Here is a 13,252-nt window from a genome sequence, read left to right as displayed (position 1 = left end):
CATAAATGACTAAAATATAATCTAAGATAAATAAAAAGTGACTATTTTTATAATTTACCTCAAAAAAATCGAGGTTGTAGGGAGTGCTCCCACATAGAGCTTCCCACCAACTCTAAAAATGTTGAGTTAATCAAGTTCGAGACACTAATGAAATCTTTAAAATTTTAGTAAATTCTTATAAAATTTATTAAATTTTAGAAATATTAGTACACAAAAATGTTGAGATGATCATATTGGTAAAACATTAGAAATTTTGATAAAATATTGAAAATTTTGGTAGAACCTTAAAATTTTTGGAAAATCTTTAGATATTTGGTAAAATCCTAAAAAATTTGAGAAATCCTAAGAAATTTTGGTATGCAAAAAATGTTGTGTTGGTCGAGTCTAAGAATCTAAGAAAATCTGTAGAAATATTGATAAACCCTTTGAAATTATGGCAAAGCCTTAGAAATTTTGATAAATCATTAGAAACTTTGATATGTCAAAATGTTGAGTTGTTTGGGTATGGGAAACTAAGGAAATCTTTAAAAATATTGATAAATTCTTAGAAATTTTGGTAAAGCCTTGAAGTTTTTATATAACCTGAGAAATTTTGATAACTATTTAAAATTTTCTATAAATCTTTAAAAATTTTGGTATTGCCTTAGAAATTTTGACATGCACCCAATTTTAAATATATACAAAAATTAATTTTCAATCTTAAATAATATTTAATTACGAATTAAATATATTATATTTTGTTTTATATATTAGTTTCCATGTCATCTTATTTAATGTTGTTAAGAAATGTATCTAAATATGTGATAGAAATCAAATTTAATTACCAACTTGCATAAAAAAAACTTAAGTATCAATTTAAAAATTAAAAAAATTCAAATACTAAAAATAAAATTTCCTTTTATATTCTTCTTTTAACATTGACACAAAAGTTCTCTGCTCACTAGAATTCCCGAAAAATCATTTGGGGTTCTAGGAGCACTCCCATAAATTTCTCATAAGTAAATCTATTAAACTTTAATTTTTCAATTTAATCCGATAAATTAAACAATTTAATTGTTTTATTAAATATAAAATATAAAATAATAATACTAAGTAAAACATTAAATAAGAATATATTGAAAAGAATCAAAGATAATATAAAACATAAAGAAAATATTCGATTTTCTGTTTAAAATATAAAAAAACGTCTTTTAAACAATAATTATTATTTTTTTGGGTTTTTTGCTAGTTTAATCTATTCTTTACTTCTTTTTATTTAATTATTAGACGAATTAATTCAATTAATTTCTATTGGTCGAATCTATTTTTTTCGTAGAAATATTTTATCCATTCAATTTTTTCAAATTACATTTTTGCTTCGTGGACGGTGGCATTAGTTTTCGGATTGATTGTTGGTCGTGATTTCTTCAACATTTTTTTTATAAGTTTATTTTGTTTTTAATTTCAATCCACATGTCCATGGTTTTATAGTTTTATTCTGTCCACTGTTTCATAGTTTTATTTTGTTCATATTATTCGTGGTTTTTTGTTTTGCCCACTTTATTTTCTTTAAAAGTAAATGTGGCTTTATTTTTATTTTTAATTTTGAGGCATATTTTTGAGATTTGTCAATATAAGAGTGTCTTCAAATCTATTAGAAACCGTTCAATAGATCACACTAATGGTGATAAATTTAAAATGATGAGGAGAACGATAGACAATCTGATACTTAACCTCTTGTGCATCACTTATGCAATGAGTCAGAGTCTCTTGAGGTTTTTTAAAGTTTTTTTATTGGTTGACCGGTATTCATCATCAGGTTGATTTGATGATAGCGAGAGACTAGAATGTAAATTTCAATGATTTGATTAAGTTTCATCTTTGGTTTGTTTCTAAATTATTCCAATGTTGCAATTATTATCAATTTGTCTGTAACACCCCTAACCCGTATCCGCTGCCAGAACAAGGTTTCGGAGCATTACTACCATTTACAGATCACTAAAAAAAATTTAAATACTTACCGATTCAATGCATCATATAAATAAATATATTACCATTCAATCAACAGTTTGACAGTTGTATAAGCATCAAACAGCAACATTGTTAGTAGACTTGCACATATCTCATATAAATTCAACACTGATATATCTATTTTCTCGACATATCGCACTTGAGTTTAATAATAGTCTCAATTACATAATTTTCCTTGTATCAACATATCAAAGATAATCATATATGTACATGTCATGAAACATATCATGCTCTTACCATTTCTTCATAAGCATATATCATTCATTTCATTATATCAATATTTTATGCTCCATCATTTCCATATATTTTATGTATATTTATTCGGTAATAGCTTATATCAAACTTAACATAAATTATATTTCATGTACTTATACTTATTTCGTTTATCTATCTTCATAATTATTTCATATAACCATTAGTCATCGATACATATTACACGAATATCAATTGTTCAACGAGATGTTAGGCGTCTCCCATCCACGGTCTTATTTATCTTTGACATGATGCCATAGTGTCTTTCAACTATGGTCTTACTCATTTTCTGTCATGTTGCCATGGTATCTTTCAACCATGGTCTTGTTCATTTCATATCACGTTGCCATGGTATCTTTCAACCATGGTCTTACATTCATATCGAGTTGCCATGGTATCTTTCAACCATGGTCTTACACATTTATATCGAGTTGCCATGGTATCTTTCAACCATGGTCTTACACATTTCATATCGAGAGCACACTCCATGAACCTCATCCTTACATGGGATTACCGGTCCGGCTAAATCCACGTAATATAAACACATAGAGTATTGTCGGGATTACGGTCAAGGCTAAATCCACAGCGACAATTACTCTAATGAGCTTGGATCTGAATTACAGTCGAGCTAAATTGAGACCCTAATTCGGATTACCCGTCCGGGCTAAATCCATTTTACACATATTCTTGGAGGGCTATATCAGATAGGATCACCCGTCGGGCTAGATCCTTTTACCGTCAATTCCTTTTCGAGATCGATCGAATTTTCCTTTCATTCAACAGGATTTCTTCTCCTTTTATCAAATTTATCAATGTTTCATAAATTTTCATACAATGAACATTCAAATAATATTCACATCAATAACATACAATCTCAAGCATTTAAGAATATAATTCAAGTTACGAACTTACCTCATTGATTGCTCGTGTTTATTATTTCATTATTCGATATATTTTCTTTTCCATGATCAAGTCTCGTATTTGTGTCTTCGGATCTTTATAAATAAGTTTGATCATCATTTTCATTCATTTCATATTCTAATACATTTAATTAATGCTCTAGGCAAAATTACCGTTTGCCCTAAACTTTTAATTAATGACGATTCCATCCTTAGGGACAGGAAAGTAAAATTCTTGCAATTTAATCCTTATTTCCAACTATTATTCTCATATATATTGATAACAGTCCATGAATTCTATAAAATATCAAAATTTTCCATAATTTCAACACTTTTCAATTTAATCCTAAAACATGTTTTCCCCGATCTTGAACTAAATTGATAATTTCGTTAAATTTTTGTAATTTAAATAATAAAATAATCTATTTCATGCAATTTAGTCATTTCTGACATTTTACAAAATTGCCCATAAAATTTTACTTTTATTCAATTTAGTCCCTGAGCCTAAAACATGCAAATTAGCCATGCTAGATGAATATTCATACATATTTTCCTCCTCCTCCTCTCCATTCCACATCCTTAATTTATATAACATACAACAAGTAACATTATCAATAATTTCACTATTTACTTATATGTACATTCAAAACTGTCCATTTGCGTCATAGTCACTAAATTATTTATATATTAAGTTAAAGAACTCGAAATTAAGATCCGTTAATTTTTCCTGAAACTAGACTCACATGTATTCTTATCATAAAATTTTCAGAATTTTTGGTTTAGCCAATTAGTACAGTTTATTCATTAAAGTCACCCCTGTTCTGCTGTCTGACAGTTCTGACCCTTCTTCACTAAAAATTAGTTATCTCCTTTTACAGAATTCAAATGATGTTCTAGTTTGTTTCTAATAAAACTAGACTCATTCAGGATATATAAATATAAATTCAAGCCTCTAATTATTTTTCTTCATTTTTTTATTATTTTTCAAAGTCTGAATAGGGGAACCCGAATTCATTCTGATCTTGTCTCACAAAATTCATTATATATAAAAATTTACAAATTCATTGCTTACACTGTTTCTTCTATGAGAAACTAGACTCATTAAGATTTAATTCCATATTTTTTCATCTTCTAATTCAATTTATACAATTTATGGTGATTTTCAAATTTAGACTACTGCTGCTGTCCATAACTGTTTTAGTGCAAGATATTAATTACCATGTTATAACACCCTTATTTTCTTTTTCTACACCATTTCTCATCACTTTCTCTTATTTTCTCTTCACTAACATATCAAGAACATAGGACCTTATGTAATAAAACTCTACTATAACATTATTTCCATGATTTATCAACAATAACAAACTTAAAACATATTGAAATCTTGATGTACTTACCTTATTCTCTTGATACCAATCTTTAACTTGATTTTCTCTCCTCCAGCTTCTATTTCTTGAATCCAACTTGATATTCTAACTCCCCATGTTCTCCTTAACATTTTCTCTCTTGGTAGCTATGGAAATTCATTTGATTTTTGGGTGAAAATGGTGAATTTTTGGTAAAAGGACCAAATTATAAAGAAAGTAAAACTTTCTTTCTTCCTCTCTTTCTCTCACGTTAGTTTGCATGGAAAGGAAAGATGATGAAAATTCTTCATCTTTCTTTCCTTATATACTAAATAAATAATAATAAAATAATATTAAATATCTCATAAAATATTAATAAAATAATATTTATCTAATTAATTAATTTAAAATATCATTAACATAATCATTACATTCTAGAATTATCTCTCTTACTAATTGACCATTTTTCCCTTCATGATCTTTTAGAATTCCATCCTTGAGTCATCATTTAATTTGGTAAAATTGCAATTTAGTCCCTCATAGTTCTTCACTTTTTCAATTTGGTCCTAATTCATCCATTTTCCTTAGTTTCTAGATCATTCTACCTTTAAAATATTTACACTATTGGTCCTTCAACTTTTTCATATTTACACTTTAACCCTTTAAGTCTTGAGTATTTACTCTTAGGCAACAAAACTTTTTTAACTTTTACAATTTAGTCCTTTCCTAGATCAAGATATCATAATTTACTTCCCAATGTTGCCATAACTCAAAACTTCCCTTTTTATCACTTTATTTCCTTATTTTATTATATCAAGGATAATGTATTACTGTAAAGATTTTTAGGGTATTACATTTTCCATTTAGTGGTATCAGAGCTATGGTTTAGTCGATTCTGGGACCAAACGTAGTACATGTGAAGTCTAAAAACACATGTCATTATAATATGTGATAGTGTGATATCTTTCGACTCGATGAGATTTGTTTTATTTATAGAAAGAGATGTTTTCAACCAAGCTAATTAGATAATGTTAAAAGCGATACTCAAGTATATGAGTAGAAAGTTGATTATGATGAATCGGTATAAAAAAATGGTATGAATAAATGTTTTATAATACATGTCGATGATGAATATGATGCTATATGTATTATTAAAAGCAAATTATATTACTACATGAAATATTGTCTTGATGACTAAATTACAAAATATATAAAAGTAATATATGAAGTACATGATAAGGATTATTAGAGAATTATGAATAAATAGTGAATTTTGAAATATATTACATGTATTGAAGATACTGAGAAGATATAAGTATATGAATTATTGGTACAAGGATTAAATTGTAAAGCATGTAAAAGTATCATGCGAAAGGTGTAAAAGTGATATGCGTGCATGAAATAATTTGCCCAAGTAGACAAGATTAGAACTACTAGTATATTAAGGGACCTCAAGATGCTTTTCGATTATTAGCACATTCAAAGACATTTGTACTTTCTCGTATAGCACTTGATGTTCTCTGTTTAATAGTGCATAATAATGCACCTCTATATAAGTCTCATATATCCAAGTGTTCTATCTAGTCTCTTGGGCCTCGCTAAGTAAAAAGTAAACAATTTTAATTCTAAGTAAAGGATTATCTCGAGTAAAAATGTTAGTTATGATGAAGTAGAACTCGTAAAAGTACGAATAAATGTTTTATAGTACTTGAGAAAGATAAATGTTATATGAGTAAATATATGACAAATAAATTATGAGACTTTATGATCTATACCCCTTTACTAGTAGAATTATATGCAATGAAATTCATGAGATTTATATTAATTAAGTTCGAAGCGGAAAGTGAAAAACTCAATGGTTGAACAATTGATAATGCAATCGGGCCGAGAATGAGTTAATAAGTAAAGATGGGTTACGAATAAAGATATCGATTTTTCTTAAACTAGTTGAGATATCTGATATCACCGTTAAAGAAAGAAGTTATTTATGGGAAAATTGATTTATTTAAATATGGTATTTACTGAATAGTTAACTGAAAATTTCTTCCGAATTAGTTTTTTGAGTGGAGTAAATGATGTGAAATTATTGATGACTATACTAGTCAATAGATTGGTGAATAGATTGCAAAAATATTTGAATATAGCCGTTATAACTAGGTATATTATAGTAAATTTTGGGATTTTATATGGGTATCTTATATATATTGATATTTTCGAGGCATATGGAGCTGTTCATGTTTGGATGCTATAATCAATATATGAAAAGGTTGGATAAATATGCTAATAGACGAAATTATCGCAAGTCCGATTGATTCACAAGTGGTACTACTCTATCTTTCTTTGGTTTTCAAGCCAATATATGTGATAGAACACTTGATAATAAGATTCATATGATATTATTTTTATTTCTATTGGTAGAAGCTCGAAAGGTAAATGTGAAATATTGTATTGAAAATAAATTATGAAATGAAAAGATAGAGAATGGATATAAATGATAAACTGGGTAAATATGTACAGAAAGAAACTATAGAACTATAGAAATAATGAAATTCATGATCAAAGAAAACAAGAAAATTTCGAGGATGAAATTTATTTTAAGGGAGAGAAATGTAATACCTCGAAAATCTTTACAAGAATACATTATCCTTGATATAATAAAATAAGGAAATAAAGTGATAAAAAGGAAGTTTTGAGTTATGGCAACATTGGGAAGTAAATTATGATATCTTGATCTAGGAAAGGACTAAATTGTAAAAGTTAGAAAAGTTTTGTTGCCTAAGAGTAAATACTCAAGACTTAAAGGGTTAAAGTGTAAATATGAAAAAGTTGAAGGACCAATAGTGTAAATATTTTAAGGGTAGAATGATCTAGAAACTAAGGAAAATGGATGAATTAGGACCAAATTGAAAAAGTGAAAAACTATGAGGGACTAAATTGCAATTTTACCAAATTAAATGATGACTCAAGGATGGAATTCTAAAAGATCATGAAGGGCAAAATGGTCAATTAGTAAGAGAGAGAATTCTAGAATGTAATGATTATGTTAATGATATTTTAAATTAATTAATTAGATAAATATTATTTTATTAATATTTTATGAGATATTTAATATTATTTTATTATTATTTATTTAGTATATAAGGAAAGAAAGATGAAGAATTTTCATCATCTTTCCTTTCCATGCAAACTAACGTGAGAGAAAGAGAGGAAGAAAGAAAGTTTTACTTTCTTTACAATTTGGTCCTTTACCAAAAATTTACCATTTTCACCCAAAAATCAAATGAATTTCCATAGCTACCAAGAGATAAAAATGTTAAGGAGAACATGGGGAGTTAGAATATCAAGTTGGATTCAAGAAATAGAAGCTGGAGGAGAGAGAAAATCAAGTTAAAGATTGGTATCAAGAGAATAAGGTAATTACATCAAGATTTCAATATGTTTTAAGTTTGTTATTGTTGATAAATCATGGAAATAATGTTATAGTAGAGTTTTATTACATAAGGTCCTATGTTCTTGATATGTTAGTGAAGAGAAAATAAGAGAAAGTGATGAGAAATGGTGTAGAAAAAGAAAATAAGGGTGTTATAACATGGTAATTAATATCTTGCACTAAAACAGTTATGGACAGCAGCAGTAGTCTAACTTTGAAAAATCACCATAAATTGTATAAATTGAATTAGAAGATGAAAAAAATATGGAATTAAATCTTAATGAGTCTAGTTTCTCATAGAAGAAACAGTGTAAGCAATGAATTTGTAAATTTTTATATATAATGAATTTTGTGAGACAAGGTCAGAATGAATTCGGGTTCCCCTGTTCAAACTTTGAAAAATAATAAAAAAATGAAGAAAAATAATTAGAGGCTTAAATTTATATTTATAGAATCCTGAATGAGTCTAGTTTTATTAGAAACAAACTAGAACATCATTTGAATTCTGTAAAAAGGAGATAACTAATTTTTAGTGAAGAAGGGTCAGAACTGTCAGACAGCAGAACAGGGGTGACTTTAATGAATAAACTGTACTAATTGGCTAAACCAAAATTCTGAAAATTTTATGATAAGAATACATGTGAGTCTAGTTTCAGGAAAAATTAACGGATCTTAATTTCGAGTTCTGTAGCTTAATATATAAATAATTTAGTGACTATGACGCAAATGGACAGTTTTAATGTACATATAAGTAAATAGTGAAATTATTGATAATGTTACTTGTTGTATGTTATATAAATTAAGGATGTGGAATGGAGAGGAGGAGGAGGAAAATATGTATGAATATTCATCTAGCATGGCTAATTTGCATGTTTTAGGCTCGGGACTAAATTGAATAAAAGTAAAATTTTATGGGCAATTTTGTAAAATGTCAGAAATGACTAAATTGCATGAAATAGATTATTTTATTATTTAAATTACAAAAATTTAACGAAATTATCAATTTAGTTCAAGATCGGGAAAACATGTTTTAGGGATTAAATTGAAAAGTGTTGAAATTATGGAAAATTTTGATATTTTATAGAATTCATGGACTATTATCAATATATATGAGAATAATAGTTGGAAATAAGGATTAAATTGCAAGAATTTTACTTTCCGTCCCTAAGGATGGAATCGTCATTAATTAAAGTTTAGGGGCAAAATGGTAATTTTGCCTAGAGCATTAATTAAATGTATTAGAATATGAAATGAATGAAAATGATGATCAAACTTATTTATAAAGATCCGGACGACACAAATACGAGACTTAATCATGGAAAAGAAAATATATCAGAATAATGAAATAATAAACTCGAGCAATCAATGAGGTAAGTTCGTGTAACTTGAATTATATTCTTAAATGCTTGAGATTGTATGTTATTGATGTGAATATGATTTGAATGTTCATTTATGAAAATTTATGAAACATTGATAAATTTGATAAAAGGAGAAGAAATCTCGGTTGAATGAAAGGAAAATTCGATCGATCTCTGAAAAGGAATTGACGGTAAAAAGGATCTAGCCCGGACGGGTGATCCTATCCTGATATAGCCCTCCCGAAGAATATGTGTAAAATGGATTTAGCCCGGACGGGTAATCCGAATTAGGGTCTCAATTTAGCTTTGATGGTAATTCAGATCCAAGCTCATTAGAGTAATTGTCGTTGGGATTTAGCCTGGTGGTAATCCCGACAATACTCTATGAGTTTATATTATGTGGATTTAGCTTTGACCGGTAATCCCATTGTAAGGATGAGGTTCATGGGAGTGTGCTCTCGATATGAAATGTGTAAGACCATGGTTGAAAGATACCATGGCAACTCGATATAAATGTGTAAGACCATGGTTGAAAGATACCATGGCAACTCGATATGAAATGTGTAAGACCATGGTTGAAAGATACCATGGCAACGTGATATGAAATGAACAAGACCATGGTTGAAAGATACCATGGCAACATGACAGAAAATGAGTAAGACCATAGTTGAAAGACACTATGGCATCATGTCAAAGAAAAATAAGACCGTGGATGGGAGACGCTCTAACATCTGTTGAACAATTGATATTCAAGTAATATGTATCAGATGACGAATGGTTATATGAAATAATTATGAAGATAGATAAACGAAATAAGTATAAGTACATGAAATATAATTTATGTTAAGTTTGATATAAGCTATTACCGGAATAAATATACATAAAATATATGGAAATGATGGAGCATAAAATATTGATATAATGAAATGAATGATATATGCTTATGAAGAAATGGTAAGAGCATGATATGTTTCATGACATGTACATATATGATTATCTTTGATATGTTGATACAAGGAAAATTATGTAATTGAGACTATTATTAAACTCAAGTGCGATATGTCGAGAAAATAGATATATCGTTGTTGAATTTATATGAGATATGTGCAAGTATACTAACAATGTTGCTGTTTGATGCTTATACAACTGTCAAACTGTTGATTGAATGGTAATATATTTATTTATATGATGCATTGAATCGGTAAGTATTTAAATTTTTTTTAGTGACCTGTAAATGGTAGTAATGCTCCGAAACCCTGTTCTGGCAGCGGATACGGGTTAGGGGTGTTACATTGTCCCCTTTTTTATTATATTACTTTGTAGGCATGACATTTGTGCATTAATTTATAGTGATGTACTATTTGTCTTTGTATTATTGTTTTTCATGGTTACTATTAATAATGGTATTTTATTCAAAAAAATTAAAATGATTTGTTAAGACTATTTTAAAGCCATAATATAATTGTTAGTCCCTAAACTTAGTAATTAAGTCCATTTTGGCATTTAAACTTTGCAAATAGGCCTATTTTGGACCCTAAACTTGAAAATACAAAAGTTTGATGAGACACTATGATATTATACCACACATCACTTGAACTTTTAAAAGTTTATATAAATTTCCCAGTGATGACTTGATACAATCTTATAATATCGCGCCTAGTATTTTAATAATCAAATTGGTGGTTAAACCGGTTAGACCATAGGTTCCTAATTTAACCCATTTGATTGATTCAATCGCCAGGTCAATAATAATTAAATAATTAAATGAAACAATCTTTAAAAATTTTATTAAACTGATTCAACCTGTTCAACTACATATGTTTGTTCCAGCTTTCATTTTTTTACCATTTCCAAGCAATTTTTTATTCAATCGATTTAACTCATTTGTTAACTCTGTTATATCAATCAGTTCATGATCCAATCGGTTTTCCCGATCGATCCGGACTTGTTCTAGTAACACTAATCACATTATTAGATATTGACAGAATCCAAGTTTAGAGATCAAAATAAATTTAGTTGCCAAGTTCAAGTACCAAAGTGATAAAAAAACCTACAAATACCAAAGTGAACATAATTACTAAATTCGGTGTCAAAATTATATTATCCCTATTTTAATCAAGAAATAACACTATTATATTCATCATTAGATTAATGACTTATTTTGACAGTTTCCGAAATATTATTACATATGTAAGAATTTTCTAAAAAAGTACATTCTAGTACATAGAAGTGATAGAATTTAAAAATTGCATATGAGATTTTATGAATTTTATGCATTAAAATTTGATTTTATTCAATTATTTGTAAACAAATTACAAATAATTATATTTATTCAACATGAAAATAAATAGGTACATTTATTTATTAAAATATGTATAATTAAAATCAAAATAATTACACAAAATTTAAATTTATTATCAAATTACAAGTTAAAATTTTCATAGTAATTTGAATTAATTGTACTTAATGGCCATAAGCTATGGACTGATTTTAAATTAATCCCCAATTAAAACATTTTAATTAAGTATATCATTATTTAATCAATTACTTTGTTAACTAAATTGGTAATTTTGTTAATCAATTAATGAAAAGGTTTAATCCACAAATTAGTACTTAAGCAATTTTTTTTAAGTTGGTACTTAAACTTTTTTTTATCATAAGTGATACCTAAACTATTCTTTCGTTGCTCACTTTACATTAAAACATTATATATGTTAAAAAATTACAGCTAATAATAGATTATCATGTCATATAACCTTTAAAAAGTTAATTATTTTATTTTATTTTACATTATTTATCTCTTTATTTTTTTTTCTATTTTTCTTTCTTATTCATTTGAATGTCTAGCTATGTCAAGAATGTTCGAAATTGGTTTACTAAAGATCGAAAGTGATTAATTTTGTTTTAAAAATTTATCACCTACTTGCTCGACCTGATGGGATCAACAAAGTTCTTTCATTGATTAAAATCAATGTTTTCAGAATTAGACCAAATTAATAGGTTGGACCGAGCTAAAAAACTGGTTGAACTAATTGTCTTGATTTTTAAAATTTCCTTTTTATTTATTTTATGATTTTTAATAATTTTTAAATAAATATATATACAAAGAAAATAATATTTTGACTTTTTTGCTAGATAGAAAATTTTAATTAATTATTTAAAAAAAATAGACTTAACAGTCTGACTAACAATAGATGTAGTAACTTGTGAACAAAATGTTTAGGTACTAAAATGAGAGGAAATGACATTGTTTAAGTACCAATTTATGGGTTAAGCCTTTATTTTAAATAGACTTAAGGTTTGACTATCTGTTTAACTAATGAAGGTACCAACTTGGGAAAAAAAATAGTCCAGGTACTACTTCTGATAAAAAAACCGTTAAATACCAATATGAGAATATGAGCATATTTTAAGTACCAATTTATGAATTAAGTCTTTTGAATATAATGCGGGGCATATTTAAAATGCAATATAAAAATTTAAAGTTGTGCTTACCTATAATAGTTTGGAAATGATGTTGTAAAAAAATAGAAGAATGCATAAGTTAAAAGATAAAAATCTGATTAAGTTTTTATTTTTATTTTTAAATACATAATATTCAATCTGTTCATACAATATTTACATATGTGTTTTAAATATATTCCACATTATATGCGAGTTAACATTTAACGCCTAAATTGGATCAGGGAAGAACTTAATTTGTATGATATTCACACTTTAAGTCCTCAATTAGAATGTTTTATAAGTCCATTATTTTAAAAGCTTTTGAAGTTAAAGACGAAAGGTCATCTTAAATATAACTATTCAAGAAAAAAAAAAGAGAAAGATAGTTAGAAAATGTCTAAATCTAAGTTCACAAATAATAAATCGGATCAAAAACTCAGAAAGAGATAAAACTATTGAAACATAACCTGAATTTCTATGTAATGATGATGGATTGAGATTGATGAAACTATA

This window comes from Gossypium arboreum, chromosome 1 (assembly GCF_025698485.1).
Source record: "Gossypium arboreum isolate Shixiya-1 chromosome 1, ASM2569848v2, whole genome shotgun sequence".
Classification (NCBI taxonomy): Eukaryota; Viridiplantae; Streptophyta; class Magnoliopsida; order Malvales; family Malvaceae; genus Gossypium; species Gossypium arboreum.
This window is presented reverse-complemented; position numbering follows the sequence as displayed.